Source organism: Bubalus bubalis, chromosome 8 (genome assembly GCF_019923935.1).
Source record: "Bubalus bubalis isolate 160015118507 breed Murrah chromosome 8, NDDB_SH_1, whole genome shotgun sequence".
Taxonomy (NCBI): Eukaryota; Metazoa; Chordata; class Mammalia; order Artiodactyla; family Bovidae; genus Bubalus; species Bubalus bubalis.
Window position 1 is genome coordinate 70,433,204 of NC_059164.1, and position 15,891 is coordinate 70,449,094.

Consider the following 15,891-nt stretch of genomic DNA (forward strand, 5'->3'; position numbering starts at 1 on the left):
TGAGTGCTTAAACGGCGCTCACAGAACGCCCTGGGCCGCCGGGAACCACTTTTCTCTTCCAGAGGCAGCTCCCACCTCACTCTCTCCTTCGCACCTGTCGGGAACCGGGTTCCCAACTCCCTTGACTGCGTCATAGAATCGGTGCTCCTCCCAGGTGCACCGCCCCGCCTCTTTCCCGTGGGCTACTCCTGATTGCTGGGAGTGTGGGTCACTCTGCCGTCTCTCCCGCCCTCCCCGCGTGGCCCCGCCCCAGGGCCGGCGTAGGCTCCTCCTCCTCACTCCCGCGCCTCCCTCCCCCATTGCTAATTGCCTGGCTGCGCGCGCGAAGTTCTGGGCAAAGTACTGGGAACTGGCTGAGCGTTCGCTGTACGCTGGAGCCGGGCGGAACAAGGCGAGCTGGGAGCCAGGAGGCCGGTGCTCAGCGCGGGCTCTGAGCCCGGCGGCCGTCGGCGAGTAGCCATCCCCGCCGCTTTCTGCTGCAGCCGGGGCGGAAACTATCAGCTGTGCGTTGCTGGAGGACCGAAGAAGCCAGGTTTGCCTCCTTTCGCGTCTGCTGACAAACCCCGGAGCCCAGCACCGGGGAAACTAGGCGGCGTCCCTGGCGGCTGAGCGCGCAGGTAAGCACTAGGATGCCAACCAGAATAGTGCTGGGGTGCGGTGGGGACCTGGGCGATGGCGTGGACTCCGAAGCGCTGAGATTTGGGGGGGACGCAGCCAGTCTCAGCGAGAATCTGGAGACTGCCTCCTGTCTCCCGAGGAAGAACTGTTAGTGGAGCAACCCCGAGTCGCCCTCGTGCCTGCATCCCGGGAGTTAGGGGGCCAGGTGCTGCCCACACTGGAGTGCTGTCCTTAGAGGCACACTTTGGTCGGGGTTGACGGCGAGAAGGCGCCTAGCTTGGGTCAGGGCGCCGGGGGGCTGTCCTGGGCAGCCGGGAGACGCGGCGCCGGGGCGGGAGGCACAGGAAACCAGTTTAATTGGGCCGAGCGCGAGGCTAGCAGCACCACATCCGCGGGCTGGGGCGCGCCGGGGGGATATGGGAGACGCACGACTTGTAGGCTCGGGGCTCGCCCGCCTCCCCGCGCGGGTCTTGCTCCGCTTCCCGGCACCGCGGCCGGGGACCGAGGGTCCTTGGCTCTTCGGGCTTCCTGAGAAGCGTTTGCAGCTTCTGGAGTCCCTAATGGGCATTGTCGTAGATCGTCCAGCTACTTCTTAAGCCGGCGCGCGCCGCCCTCTTTCGGTAATGCAATTTGTACTCTCTTTCCTCCGTCTCACAAACTACCAGTCTTCTCCTTAGTCAGGACTCTTGAGTTGAGGGAGCTGTGAAGTTGTCACTTTAGATGGGCCTGAGGGTTACGCTGAGGTGCATCTGAACCCCCGCCACCACCCTCCACCCTACCCCCACACCCGTCGTGACCCATAGAGTTTGAGTACTGGGATGAAGGCATTTAGAAATATTTTAAGCTGCAGCTGCTAAAGAGATCCATCCACAGATAAAGGTGTAGGTCTAACTTCTGATCATCCATACTGTACTCCCAAGCATCATACAAGGTGAAGTCCCCGTTCTGGCCCAAGGAGACAAACTAGGTAGGCCTGGGCTAAAATGCACCCAAGCGAAATGACCATGGCCTCCATCAACATGTGGGCACACCACCCTTTTTGGTATTCCTCATAGCACTCATCTCTCTCTGAAATTGTCTCCTTAGACTGTTTACTGTTTCCCCCACTCTAGAATGTCCATCACCCCAATCCCAATGTCAGCAACAATGCCTAACACACAGTAGGTACAAAAGAAATATTTATGGAATGAATGATGAAAACTTCTCTGTAAAATATGAGGAATGGTGATCTCATACTGGTTTTGATTTTCATGTTTATCTTTTTGCTTTTCTGTTGGGAAATTGAACAAATACCAGTAACTACTATTAATCCAGCACCTACTGAGAGCTGGAAATGTACTAGGAACTTTGTATAGATCACCTCATTAAACATTGCTGTTGTTGTTTAGTTGCTAAGTCATATCTGTCTCTTTTTGCGACCCTATGGACTGTAGCCCACCAGGCTCCTCTGTCCATGGGACTTTACAGGCAAGAATACTGGAGTGGGTTACCATTTCCTTCTCCAGAGGATCTTTCCAAATCAAGGATCAAACCTGCCTCTCCTGCATTGGCAGGCAGATTCTTTACTGCTGATCCACCAGAGAAGCTCTGTTAAACATTACAATAGCCTTAGTAGCTTGGTATTTCTAACCCAATGGGAAACTGAGGCTCCAGCAGGTTAACTAATTTTTCAAGATTATCCTAGCAGAAGTAGAATTCCAGCTCATCCTCTCTATTATGCTGTATTGCTTCCGAGAAACTGAAATGTAATTTCCACCATTATAGCCAATAGGCATTTAACTTTATTTATAACAAAAACTATTGCTTAGCGAAAAGGAGATTTATTGCATTATCATTATTGAGAGTTAGTTTCGGTAACAGCTAATAGTTATGCTGGAAGTCCAGGATGCCATAGGCTGTTATTTAATCTTCACCATCTTGATGGCAGTGCTGTGAGGTTATCTCCATTTTACAGATGAAGAAACTGCAGCCTAGATTCGGGAACCTGCCCAGGGCCAATAGAAGATTCCTGAGCTGGATTTTTACTAATAGTCTTTCTGACTGTAAATCTTTAGCTCCTTCCACTATACTGAAATGTCTCCTGCACCCACTATTTAATTAGATGTTGACTCATTATGATAGAGTTCAGCGATGCAACATATTCAAACCACCTGAGGCCGAGCTGTAAACTTTCCACTGTCAACAAGTGTCTAGTTGTACTGTTTTCCGAATTGTTGAGATTCTTACTGCCATTGATTTTTGTGGTTGAATTTATAGTTTATGGGCTTGGTAGATAGATGGGGCACTTTTCATGTAGGAGGAGAGGAAATTCTCCTTTCATCTAGATTTAAGTTTGCTGCTGCTGCTGCTAAGTTGCTTCAGTCGTGTCCGACTCTGTGCGACCCCTTAGACGGCAGCCCACAAGGCTCCCCCATCCCTGGGATTCTCCAGGCAAGAATGCTGGATTGGGTTGCCATTTCCTTTTCCAATGCATGAAAGTGAAAAGTCAAAGTGAAGTTGCTCAGTCGTATCTGACTCTTCGAGACTCCATGGACTGCAGCCTAGGCTCCTCCGTCCATGGGAGTTTCCAGGCAAGAGTACTGGAGTGGGGTGCCATTGCCTTCTCCGAGATTTAAGTTTACTTTCACCTAAATCTGAAGAGAAATCTGATGGGTTTTACCCACTGTAGTAAGTGAACTCGGAACACAGTAATGGTTTCTGCCTCTTAAGGAAAGTACTGGAAGACCAGCTAGAACCTCTCTTGCCATGTGTAAAATGGAGAGTTGAAACCACTACTAGTTCCAGAAACTTCTGCAGCAAGCTTTTAGCAAAATAACTATATTTTGACTCTTTGTTCTCTTGTAAAACTGAGGGCAAGGTGAAGTTAGCTAAGTATGTCATGGTTACCACCTGAAGGGCTAATGGCAAAATGGAGCATGGGGCAGAATTAGAGGTCCCTTTTTTCCTTCTGTTTTATTCCAGTTTTAGGGGTAGTATAATGCTTTTCCTTTCCTGAAGACCTGGATAATCTGTGGTCTTATTTGTACTGTGTCTCAGCAGGACTGTATTTTCTTAATTGTTAATTCCATTTCAAGGATACTCCAGGGAGGGCTGGAGAATCCTTCAACCCAGAATGCCCACAGAAATGATAGGCCTGTGGGACACTGAGGATCATGGAGGCTGTCAAGTTGAAGGAGCCTTCAGAATTGACAGTTTCACTTCCCTGGTGGCTCAGATGGTAAAGCATCTGCCTACAATGTGGGAGACCCGGGTTTGATCCCCGGGTCGGGAAGATCTCCTGGAGAAGGAAATGGCAACCCACTCCAGTATTCTCGCCTGGAAAATCACATGGACAGAAGAGCCTCTTAGGCTGCAACCCATGGGGTCGAAAAGAGTCAGACACGACTGAGTGACTTCACTTTATGGTTCACTGTAAATTCCTTTCTTGTCTATGTCTTATTCATCAGCTTTGAGCCTCCTTCTCTGGAAACATCTTTCTTGACTTCCCAATCAATGCTGTTTAGACCATGTTTATGTTCATCTCACCCTAGTTCGCGTCTCTCCTTCCTTTTGTCTTTCACCTCCATCCCTTCCTGTTGCCCCTGTACCATCTTAGCTCAGGTTGTCAGGGACTTCTCTGCTGCTGCTGCTGCCGCTAAGTCGCTTCAGTCGTGTCCGACTCTGTGCGACCCCACAGACAGAAGCCCACCAGGCTCCCCCATCCCTGGGATTCTCCAGCCAAGAACAATGGAGTGGGTTGCCATTTCCTTCTCCAGTGCATGAAAGGGAAAAGTGAAAGTGAAGTTGCTCAGTTGAGTCTGACTTTTAGCGACCCCATGGACTGCAGCCCACCAGGCTCCTCCATCCATGGGATTTTCCAGGCAAGAGTACTGGAGTGGGGTGCCATTGCCTTCTCCGAGGGACTTCTCTACTCTGTCCTAATGTTGCTTTCAGGCAGATTTACCTCCCTCAGTTCTGCCTTGGAATCACAGGTAAATTCTTGAGATCCAGTCATTACATTGCTAAAAATTATTGAGTGACTTATGTAGTTAATAATTATAACATTAATCACAGCAGTGGTAGCTGCTGATCTTTTTGTGCCAGGTATTGGCTTGAGTACTGTGCATGAATTAAACTGTTTAATCCTCAGAGCAACACCAAGCAGGCCCTGTTGTTATAACCCTGATCTCCAAATGAGACTGGGAAAAGGTAAGTTTCCACCTACTTTACAACTAATACAAGGTGCAACTGTATTAGTTGTGAAGTAATCCCAGGTCCTTTCTCTCTCTCCATCTAAGGTAGACCCCTTAGCCTAAAGTCAGGATCCAGCAGTCTGGGCTCAGTGTCTGTCTCCATCCCTATTCCCCAGCCCTGTGTACAAGCAGCCTGAACTGTATTCAGCAACAGAGCATTTTGCCTTTGCCCTTACACTCCTGTTGCCTAGAAAGCTCTTTCATTGTCTCTCCCTGTGAAACCCCAAGTGTTTCAAGGCTTATCTCATAAACTAGGTCTGCCAGAATCATCTCTCTGAAATCAGTCTCTCACAGCATTAAAACATACACACATACACACACACACCACTCTCTCTCACACACACACACACACCCACCCACCCACCCACCCCCTGGCTTCAGCACTTTGTTTCTTTCATACCCACCCTCCACAATCTTTCACCCCAGTGCCTCCTGGCCTAGTTATCTATTTAAATGTATGGCCTTCCTTACTGAATTGTAAATGCCTTGAAGGCAGGACTAGTATCTATTCCTTCTTTTCCTGTTCTTCACATCACTAAGCCTGATATCTTATCCAAAGGAGGTGTGCAATTGAAAAGAAAAGATTGCATTTGGTTATATTATGTAGATCAGATGGTAGAGAATCTGCCTGCAATGCAGGAGACCTGGGTTTGATCCTTGGGTCAGGAAGAGCCCCTGGAGAAAGGAATGGCTACCCACTTCAGTGGGCTTCCCTTGTGGCTCAGCTGGTAAAGAATCGCCAGCAATGCGGGAGACCTGGGTTCGATCCCTGAGCTAGGAAGATCCCCTAGAGAAGGGAAAGGCTACCCACTCCAGTATTCTGGCCTGGAGAATTCCATGGAATGTATAGTCCATGGGGTCACAAAGAGTTGGACACAACTGAGAGACTTTCACTTTTCACCCACTCCAGTATTTTTGCCTGGAGAATTCCATGGGCATAGGAGCCTGGTAGGCTACAGTTCATGGAGTCACAAAGAGGTGGACAGGACTGAGCAACTAACGCTTTCACATATTCTGTGAAAAAAAGTCATTGGAATGTGGCATTTTGTTTCCTACTTTTTGTTCCACAATACTATAATATTTCATCAATTTATGATGAAGCAATGGAAATCCTAATTATTGAAATCTATGATAAGCACCTATTCTGGTTTTCACCTTGCAAATATTACAAGGAAATCTCAAACCCGTAAACAAAACATTGTTTGTAGGATAAATATGCACTAAATATGCACTTGCATCTTATATGTACCATCTTTTCATATATATATGTAAAGTTATATTAAACATATATTGAAACTGTTAAAAAATTGAAACTAAATTTTTGTCAATATCATATTGATCAATGAATATTTCTCACTTTTAAACCTGACTTATCAGATCTTATATGAATAACCTCCAGCTCGTAGCTTGGCTCTGTGTGTTCCAGTCAAATTGAAGTAAGTTCAGCTCCCTCATGTGCTCTGGCCTCCCAGTTTCCACATAAATATCTCTCCTCATTATGATGCATTCCTCCTCACCCATGTTCACCTGGCTAATTCCCACATATCCATTATATTTCAGCCTGGATGTCACTTGTAGGAAGCCTTCCTCTGCTCCCTTCAGGTTGAAATTGGAAAACACACTTGGCACTGTGTGCCTGCCTGTTGATGAGGGAGTAGTTATCATACCATTTTGTAACTGTTAGTCACTTTGACTGAATCTTCTATGAAACCACTGACTCTCATTTGGCTTAAATTAGAATTATGTAGGGATCTTTTGTTGAGTATGAGGGCTACTCCATTTCTTCTAAGGGATTCTTGCCCACAGTAATAGATACAATGGTCATCTGAGTTAAATTTGCCCATTCAAGTCTACTTTAGTTCACTGATTCCTAAAATGTTGATGTTCACTCTTGCCATTTCCTGTTTGACCACTTCCAATTTGCCTTGATTCATGGAGCTAACATTCCAGGTTCCTATGCATTATTGCTCTTTACAGCATCAGACTTGAGTTGCATCACCAGTCACATCCACAGCTGGGTGGTGTTTTCGCTTTGGCTTCGTCTCTTCATTCTTTCTGGAGTTATTTCTCCACTCTTCTCCAGTAGCATACTGGGCACCTACTGACCTGGGGAGTTCATCTTTCAGTGTTATAACCTTTTGCTTTTTCATACTGTTCATGGGGATCTCAAGGCAGGAAGACTGAAGTGGTTTGCCATTCCCTTCTCCAGTGTAGGGATCTTGAAACATTTGTCCCTCCCTAGGCCCCACTCCCAAAGTTTCTGAATCAAATGGCTTGAGATAAGGAGGGTTGGTCACTTTTTTAAAAAAAGTTTCCTCATTCTGTGTTATAGCTGGATAGTATTCCCTTGTGTGAATATAATATACAACTTACTTGATTCAATTAAGTTTTTAAATGACAACTTTATTGAGATATAATTAGTATTTCATATAATTCATCCATTTAAAGTATACAATTCAGTGGCTTAATTTTTTTAAAAAATGTGTACTTTTTGGCTGTGCCACATGGCATGTGGGATCTTAGTTCCCTGACCAGGGATCAAACCTGCGTCCCCTGCATTGGAAGCACGGATTCTTAACCACTGGACCACCAGGAAAATCCCCAGTGGTTTTCAGTATATTCACAGTTGTGCAACCATGACTTCATAATTCATTTTAGAACGTTTCACAATCCCCAGAAGAAACTGTACCAATTAGCAGTCTCCCCTCCTCACTTCCCAACCATGAATCTATTTGATGCCTGTATGGATTTGCCTCTTCTGGACATTCATGAAAATGGCATCATTCAACATGTGGCCTTTGGTGGCTGGCTTCTTTCACTTAGCATGTTATTGTCAAGGTTTATCCCTGTTGTAGCATGAATCACTGCTTCATTTCTTTTTATTGCCTAATAACACCCCATTGTTTGTATAGACCATACTTTATCCGTTTGCCAGTTGGAACTGGAATTTTTTAAAATCTTCCCCACACAAACCAAATGTGCAGGCAAGCGTTAAACCGGAAGTTCCTTTGAGTCTTGTCCATTGTTGTGTCTTGAGGCTAGAACAGCACCTGGCACAAGATAGATGTGTAATAAATCATCTGAATGAATGAAGCATTTTACTATAAGTATAACTTCTGTTATGCTGGTGTCATGAAAAAACATTGTCATCAAGAAGAGGTCCTCATAGTTGATTATTTAGACCCTGATTTGAACAAATTCATTGTTAGAAAATATTAGGTAATCAAGGAAATTTAAACATGGATGAAAGGGTCCTATTTTTAGAATTTGCTTTAAAATATCTCAAGGGTGGGGAGGGAGTATAGAGGAAACAAGGCTGTTACTGAAGTGGGATGATGAGTTCTTGATGCTGTTCCCTAGATCTGCTGTCTGTGGGGGCAGCCATTGTTCACATTTGGCTGTGGTGTACTTGAAATGTAGCCTTAGTGAGATGTACTGTAGGTATGAAATATACATTGTTTTGAAGACTTAGTATGAAAAAAATGTAAAAGTATCTCAGTAATTTTGTACTATTAACATGTTGAAATGGTAATATTTTGGATATATTATGATAATATGTAATTTAAACTAATTTTACCTATTTCTTTTTACTCTTTTTAATTTGCTACTTGAATGAAAATTGCATATATGGCTCATATTACATTTTTCTCTTACAGTGTTGCTTAAAGTAAATCTAGCTCCTTGCTTGAATCCCAAGGGTCAATAAAGCTGTCATTAAAAAGTAACTGAATAAAGTATGTTGTATATTATATTCACACAATGGAATACTATCCAGCTATAACACAGAATGAGAAAACTTAAAAAAAAAAAAAAAAAGTGACCAACTCTCCTTATTTCAAACCATTTGATTCAGAAACTTTGGGAGTGGGGCCTAGGGAGGGACAAATTTTTTAAGATCTCTAGGTGATTCTAATTTAAGCCAAATGAGAATTTGACATTTTTCATATCACATTAAATTGAGGACTCCCAAATTTTTAAAAAGTCTGGAGCAAAATATTTTTCATAAGTCTCCTCTTATGTGAAGACTGGGACTGGGAAATATCGATTTGTTCAAAGATGATTCTTTGTAGAAGGTTATAGCAGGCAGGCTGTAGCCTTCCTATATCATTCCTGGGTTTGCTTCATCTATGTGAAAATCTAAAAGTTCTTTTGTAATAAATGGGATAGCAACATGAAGCCATAGAATAATTGCTCCTTTAGTTACTTGCCTGATTGTTTTGTTTTGAAGTTGATGAATTATTTCCTTAATCTTAGAAAAATACAGAAAATAGAGTAGCAATTTCATTGTTCTTAGTCATGCTGTTTATATCCTGAAATTGAATTTTCCCTGTACTTTCTTTATAATCACTCTGCCTAAATTTGTTTGTTTGGGAGCCAGAATATGATTGTTTCTAGACTTCTTAAAGCCCTGAAAGAGTGGAAAATGATTCTTAAATAATAATAATAACATGTGGGTTTAAAGATGATTAAAACAAATTGCTTTCATATAAAATTTCTTGGGATGAGCCTTCTGTCGCTGTCTAGGTGTCTGTGTTTACTCGCAGAAGCATAGCTGGGGTAATAAACCCAGCTCTCTGAGTGGGTATAGGCTAGACAGATGACCCCAGAGGATATTTGTCCTCACCTGTGATTTCTGAGATTGGGAGACAGTGGATTTGAACTGAAAAATAGCTTGGATTTAAAGCAGAACAGAATTAAATTGCAATGAGCAACCCAACAAGAGATCATCAGAGGGACCTGTGCCTGCCAATATAAAATCAAGTTTATTCTTTTGTTTATTCTCTGTAGTTAAAATGTCACAGTCCATTTTCTTAGTGTTGTGTGGGTCAGACGCTTTGCAGTATAGCATTTCTCCACTTGTGTATTAAGAGATAGTACTATGAAAGATTCCCATGCTTCTTTTCCATCTTGATATCAAATGCCATCATACAAGAGTTTTAAAGTTATACTTTGTCTTATAAAACAAAAAGACCTCATCCAATCATTTGTGGTGGGCAGTGATCTGAAATGTTTAGAAGCAAAAGCTAAATAATGTATTTTTTTAATGTGACAAACATGATTAAATTTGAAGTAAATGGCTCCCTAGAATGAAAGTATGCAGTGTGATTTTTGTCAATGAATGTCAGTGAATTTTGTCAATGAATGTCAATGAATATTTGTTGTGTACCCACTGTATGCCAGGCACCAGGCTGGGTACCTGCCATCCAGGTACCTTCAAGGAGGTATCTCCCTTCAAGGAGATATTAAACAGTCACAGAGAATTTGTTCATTACAGTGAGGATCTTTGGCTCCAAGGGAATGAGTCTGGATTTTAGTTGGGAAGCTGGAGAGAGAAGTTCCATTTTTTCTGTATGTCATGACTTGGGCTGCTGATGGTCGCAGGAGGAGAAGAGGGAATCCTGGGGGTGGGGAGGACAGCAGTGAAGTCCTGCCCTTTCTGTGTCTTTCTGCCAATTGCAGGAGGCCAGGTGGAACTGAATAGGAGGAGGGGCTTAACTCCTCTTGCAAGGTTTTGAATTGCTCTCTGTGATGATACACAGAAGTGTGCTTATTTGTTATCGGGAACTGCATCCAAAGTTGAGTTTTTACCACTTTTGTAACTGAAATTGTATGAAAGCTAACAACCTGTTCTCCAGCATTACCATGGAAGTAGCTTAAAATGACTTGCTGGCTCCAGTTCAAATGTAGTTCTGCAGTCTAGCATCTGAGATGAAGCGGACAAGGGGTACTTGAAGGCCTCAAAGAATGTAGGGAAGCCCCAGTTGGGTTTTTCTTATGGGTTCAGAGCTACTTCAAGCAGATTTCTTTATAGAATTAACTGAAGTGTCCTTTGGAACTTGTTGGGAGTCTTTAGGGCATGGGGAACCATCTTGACTTTGAAGGGTTGATAATTGCAAAGAACAGTAATAACAGCAATGGTAGCCATTAGCTGTGGCATACTTACTATGTGGCAGGTTAAGTGCTGTACTTATACTACCTCATTAGATCTTCTAATAATTTATGAAGGGGCTTTCAGTGTAACAGTTTACCAATAGCCAAACAGAGGCTGGGGAGTAATCATTTGCTCTTTGGTTGTCCAACATCCCTTTACCCTTTCTGATTTCCATTTGAGGACTCACCTTTTGCCTGAGGGTCTAGAATGAGGGGCCCCATTCTCCTCAGCTGTGGGTAGCCCTAGGAGTCAGATGTCTTTTACTGGAATCTGGGTTCAGTGCCAAGGGTCACAGAGATTCTGCTGCCAAGGGCATCTCCCGACCCGACCGTTCTTATCTGCCTGGCATTGTAGTCTGGCTTCAGGTCCCATGAAGCTGTGCCAGTGCCTGTCCCTCCACCCACCCCCCCTTACTTCCTGAAACTATTTTCCCAGTACATTTTTTTGTTTGTTTGTTTCAGTTGCCAGAATAGTTTCTCTTCTACTCAAAGAACCTGTGACTGTCACAAGCCTAGAGGGGCTTAAGTCATTTACCCATGATCACAAAGGGACCAAGTGGCAGCACTGGGGTGTATTTGGGTCATTGACCAGAGGGCCCCTCACTGTGGTGGAGATCACAAGAGCGGGAGACAGAGAATCAGAAGATGAACCCAGTCCCGGTAGTGCCTCTGTGGCCTTGGGCGGATCACTGCCGCCTTATGCGGAACTGGATGGACAAGATGAAATCTGCACCTGTCTAAAGGACACCCAGCTCCAGAGGATTTCCTCCTTCGTGAGATTTTTGGATGTGTGACTGTGTTCACCTTTTCAAAGGCTTGCAGTTTGAGATTTGAGGTGCTGTCTTAGGCAGCGGTTTTCAAAGTGTGGTTCCATGAGTTGCCATATCAGCATCACCTGGGTACATGATAGAAACAGAAATTCTTGGCCCCACCCTAGACCTTCTGAATCAGAAACTGAGAGGAGGGCCCAGCAATCTGCTTTTTACAAACCCTTCCATTGATTCTGATGTTCACTAAAGTTTGAGAACCACTAGGCTAAGACCTTTTCATTTTATTGAAAACTACTGTGTATAATAATTGATTAGCCTCAGCCCCTGCTCTCAAGGAACGTTTGTGGGGGAGAGTTATAACCCCCCAGATAAATGGGGAAAGTGAATGAATATGAGAATGGAGAGGTGGGTTGGGGCCCAAATGGAGTGGACGCCGAATCCTTTGGTAAGGGTTTGGACTTCATTTTGTGGACAGTGAACAAGGAGGTGATGTGGTGGGAGCTATTTTAGAGAAAAATCCTAGTGGTGATAGAGATGATCAGAGGCTGGGAATACAAGCACAATGAGACCCAAAATAGGTTGGTCACAGTGGGAGAAGAAAGGACAGACAACACAGAAGTATTGGCAAGTTAGAATGACAGCTCCTGGAAATAGGGGATTAAGGACCAGGGCTGAGGGAGAAGGCAGAGATGATTCTATGTGAGATAATAAATGGTGTTGGTACAGTCAGGTGAAAAATAAAGTTGGAGCATTACTCCTTCCATCAAAATAAATTCCAGGGAGATCAAAACTTTAACATTAAAACAACTAGAAAAAAAATACAATACAATTTTAATAATGAGATAGAAAAGCTTTTCAAGATAGGACACAAAATCCAGAAGCTATAAAACAAAAGATTGATTCTCTTGACTACATGTGATTTTTGCAGAGAAATTTTTTTTAACTGTCAAAAGGCAATTAATTTGGAAAATAATTGCAATTCATGTCACAAAGGTCTAATTCCATCAGTATATAAAGAATTAGAATAAAAGAAAGGACAGTTGCTCTAGAGGCAAAAAATTTGAACAAATAGTTTATAAACCTGCCTACAAATGACTCTTAAGTGTGTGAAAACTTCAACCTTACTCATAACAAGAGAAACAAGATGCCATTTTTTAACCTATCAGATTGGCAAATGTAACATAAAGTGGTAACACTGTCCCCAGAGGTTTGAGGAAGCAATTATTCTTGATGGTTGGAAATGTAAATTGTTCCAAGCTCTGTGTGGAGCCCTTGGAAGTATCTTATCAAAACTGCAAACACGTGTACCCTTTAAATCAGCCATAACAGTTCTGTGAATTTAATCCTACTGATAAGTAAATGTGCACAATGATATACATGCAAAGTTATTTATTGCAACACTGTTTGAATAAAAAGATTGCAAATAACCTAATTGTTCATTAGTAGGAACTGGTTAATGAATAATGGAGCAGTTAAAAATGAGGCAGCTCAACATCTACTGATTTGTAACAATCTCAAGGGTATTAAGTTTAAAAAAAAAAAAAAAGCTAAGTGTAGAATACATAGGTTTGTGGCTTACATATAATATATACCAAAGTATGTATGGGATAATTCCATGTGAGTAAAAATATATTCACACCTAATATATATGTTATATGTTTATATACATAAACATGTACATATTTATGTATATATATACATATTCATAAAGGGGGGGTGGAGGAAGGGTGGGCTGAAGCCAGCTGGCACCAGCTTGTGAGAACCACTTGTGTATATCTCTCCCCAACTCCTTGGTCAGTGACTTTGCAGTGGTCAGTGGTCATTTGAAATTGGCCAAGGTGGGAGTATTTACAGCATGGAAGTTGGCAAAGGAACCAAATCAGGGTTTTCATTCGTTTTTGTTTTTCCAGAGAGCTGGTTGATAAACATTTACTAGTACCCCCTGTGTATCATGAATATAAAATATCTCTTGAAGGCTAAACAAGAAATGGGTAACATCAGATTCCCCAAGGAAAGGAGCTGGGAGATAAAAGGGCAGGTGTGAGATTTCAATTGTATCTTTGAAATTTTGTTCCAGGTAAAGGAGTTACTTGTTCTGCAGTAAACATGTGAAGCAAGCCAAAAAGTAGAGTTTCAGGCCTATGTGACTATTATTTAAGGAACCATTGACTACTATGGAAGAATATAAATGAATCGGTCTTAGGGCAAAAGGATGCTTTTGGTTTTAAACATGCTGAGGTTAAAGTATGTGGGTGATACCAGTGATGCCCCCCAGATAACTCAGAAGAGAGGGCAAAACTGAGGATCACTCCTGGGAGTCAGCAGTTTAGTTGAAATTAGGACAGTTGAGGTTTCTAAGGGAGGCCCAACCTGTCCAATGTTTTGGGCAGGTCCCTGGAGAGGAAGGGAGATGGATGTGGTACCTTGAGGAATGTCAAACAAGAGGTAGGTAGTCACAAAGGTCAGAGGACCTTATAATGATATTCATAGCAGATTTCTTTAATGGATTGTCTATAAAAAGTGAACCCCAATGCTCAATCCTTTTTGAGAAAACATAACTTGATATAATTCTCCTAGCCACTCTATGGGGGTGGGTATTATTTCCAAGATTGCTTGTGAATAGGAGAGAGGGATAATTCCAAAGAATAAACCAGGAGAGAGCTCCTGGGAGGGATGTTAATAGAGCATACCTTGGAGACCTTTTAATGTGGAAAGATTTTTAAGTTTGGGTGGAGGGAGCGGTGGGCAGTTGCAGACCCACCGAAAGTGTGAGCTACGAAATGTACTTCATCAGTGTGACTGGTGGTCACACACAACACCCAAATGTTGTATTCCACTGTGCGTTCAGTGGTGGGGAGGATAGGAGCCAGGGAGAATTCCCATCAAACTTTGAGACAGATCAGGGAGATGGCCTGTGAGTACAGGTTTTCAGAGTGTCGGCACAGGAACTGTGACATCTGGTGCCACTTCACTCTCAGTTTTCTTTTTTTTTTTTAATATAAATTTATTTATTTTAATTAGAGGCTAATTACTTTACAATATTGTATTGGTTTTGCCATTCATCAACATGAATCCGCCACAGGTGTACATGTGTTCCCCATCCTGAACCCCCCTCCCACCTCCCTCCCCGTACCATCTCTCTGGGTCATCCCAGTGCACCAGCCCTGAGCATGCTGTATCATGCATCGAACCTGGACTGGCAATTCGTTTCATATATGATATTATACATATTTCAATGCCATTCAGTTAGTTTTCTGACTCAAGCTGCATATGCCTTTGTGGTGGTGTATTGCTTATCTTTTTTTAAAATCTTTCAATAAATTATGGGATGGAGGCTATATTTTCTAGATGACTGTGACTGTGGAATAAGAAAAGTGGAGGTTAATGAAGGAATGATTATTTGTTGACATGTATTTTGGGGTTTCCCTTGTAGCTCAGATGGTAAAGAATCTGCCTGCAATGCAGGAGACCCGTGTTCGATTCCTGGGTTGGGAAGATCCTCTGGAGAAGGGAATGGCAACCCACTCCAGTATTCTTTCCTGGAGAATTCTATGGACAGAGGAGTATTGCAGGTTATAGTCCATGGGGTTGCAAAGAGTCGGACACTACTGAGCGACTAACACACATATATTTTTATGTATATGATTTATTTATGATGTGCTAAGGATGAATATTCCTGTCTCACAAGACACATACAAATCCCGCCTCTGTTATTTAGAGAAAACACTGTGTTTATTTCAGCGGTTCTTTTACCTTGTACGTGTACAAACGGTATACAGTTTTCACCCTAATTCGGTTTTCAACTCAGTCTTTCTTTAGCTCAGTGTTCTGTTGTTTGTTATACGTTTGTCAGGTTAGGGACAATGCCAATAATGAGGTGTCAGATAGGAAAAGGAAAATAGCTGTCGCCTAAACACGGTTCAGAAAAAGGACTGCATGGACTTCATGGCAGCCTGCTAATGCACCATACTCCTGAATTGTAATTCCTGTTTCTTTAGGCTTTGATCTCATGGCCAACATAGCATTCCAATTTGCTTGTTACTTTCCATTCTGCATCATTTGTTCCCTGATGAAGGGCTGAGAAGCCTCTTTTGTTCTCTGGCATCAAAAGGTCTAATTTTCATGGATGTATGCAGATGGGTGTTTACATAAGATAGCTGCCTTTTTTGATGCACTGATTGACACCTTTGTCTGACCAATGCCAGGAACCAGAGGGCAGGATGTAGGAATCTGGGTCTCTGTAAAATGTGTGGTGTGTGGTCCAGAGATGTGCCCCGATTATCCTTCATTGCTAAGAACTTCACGGATGAGTTGAGCAAAATAACCATGTGCTTGGGTCT

The 15,891-nt window shown here is 43.0% G+C and overlaps 1 protein-coding gene across 7 annotated transcripts in view; it reads left to right on the top strand.

Annotated features, from left to right (window-relative positions):
- The first annotated feature begins 226 nt into the window (after nt 1-226).
- The window catches only part of OSBPL3 (oxysterol binding protein like 3), a 196,979-nt gene continuing 181,314 nt past the window's right edge, over nt 227-15,891 (top strand). For 4 of the 7 annotated variants that reach the window (XM_044946733.2, XM_006055273.4, XM_006055277.4 and 1 more), the window contains exon 1: nt 228-617. The gene's annotated coding sequence lies outside the window, so the exon portion shown is untranslated. Of the gene's footprint in view, nt 618-15,891 lie in introns of all 7 variants that reach the window. The other 3 variants (XM_006055276.4, XM_044946734.2, XM_006055275.4) reach the window with 2 other exon arrangements.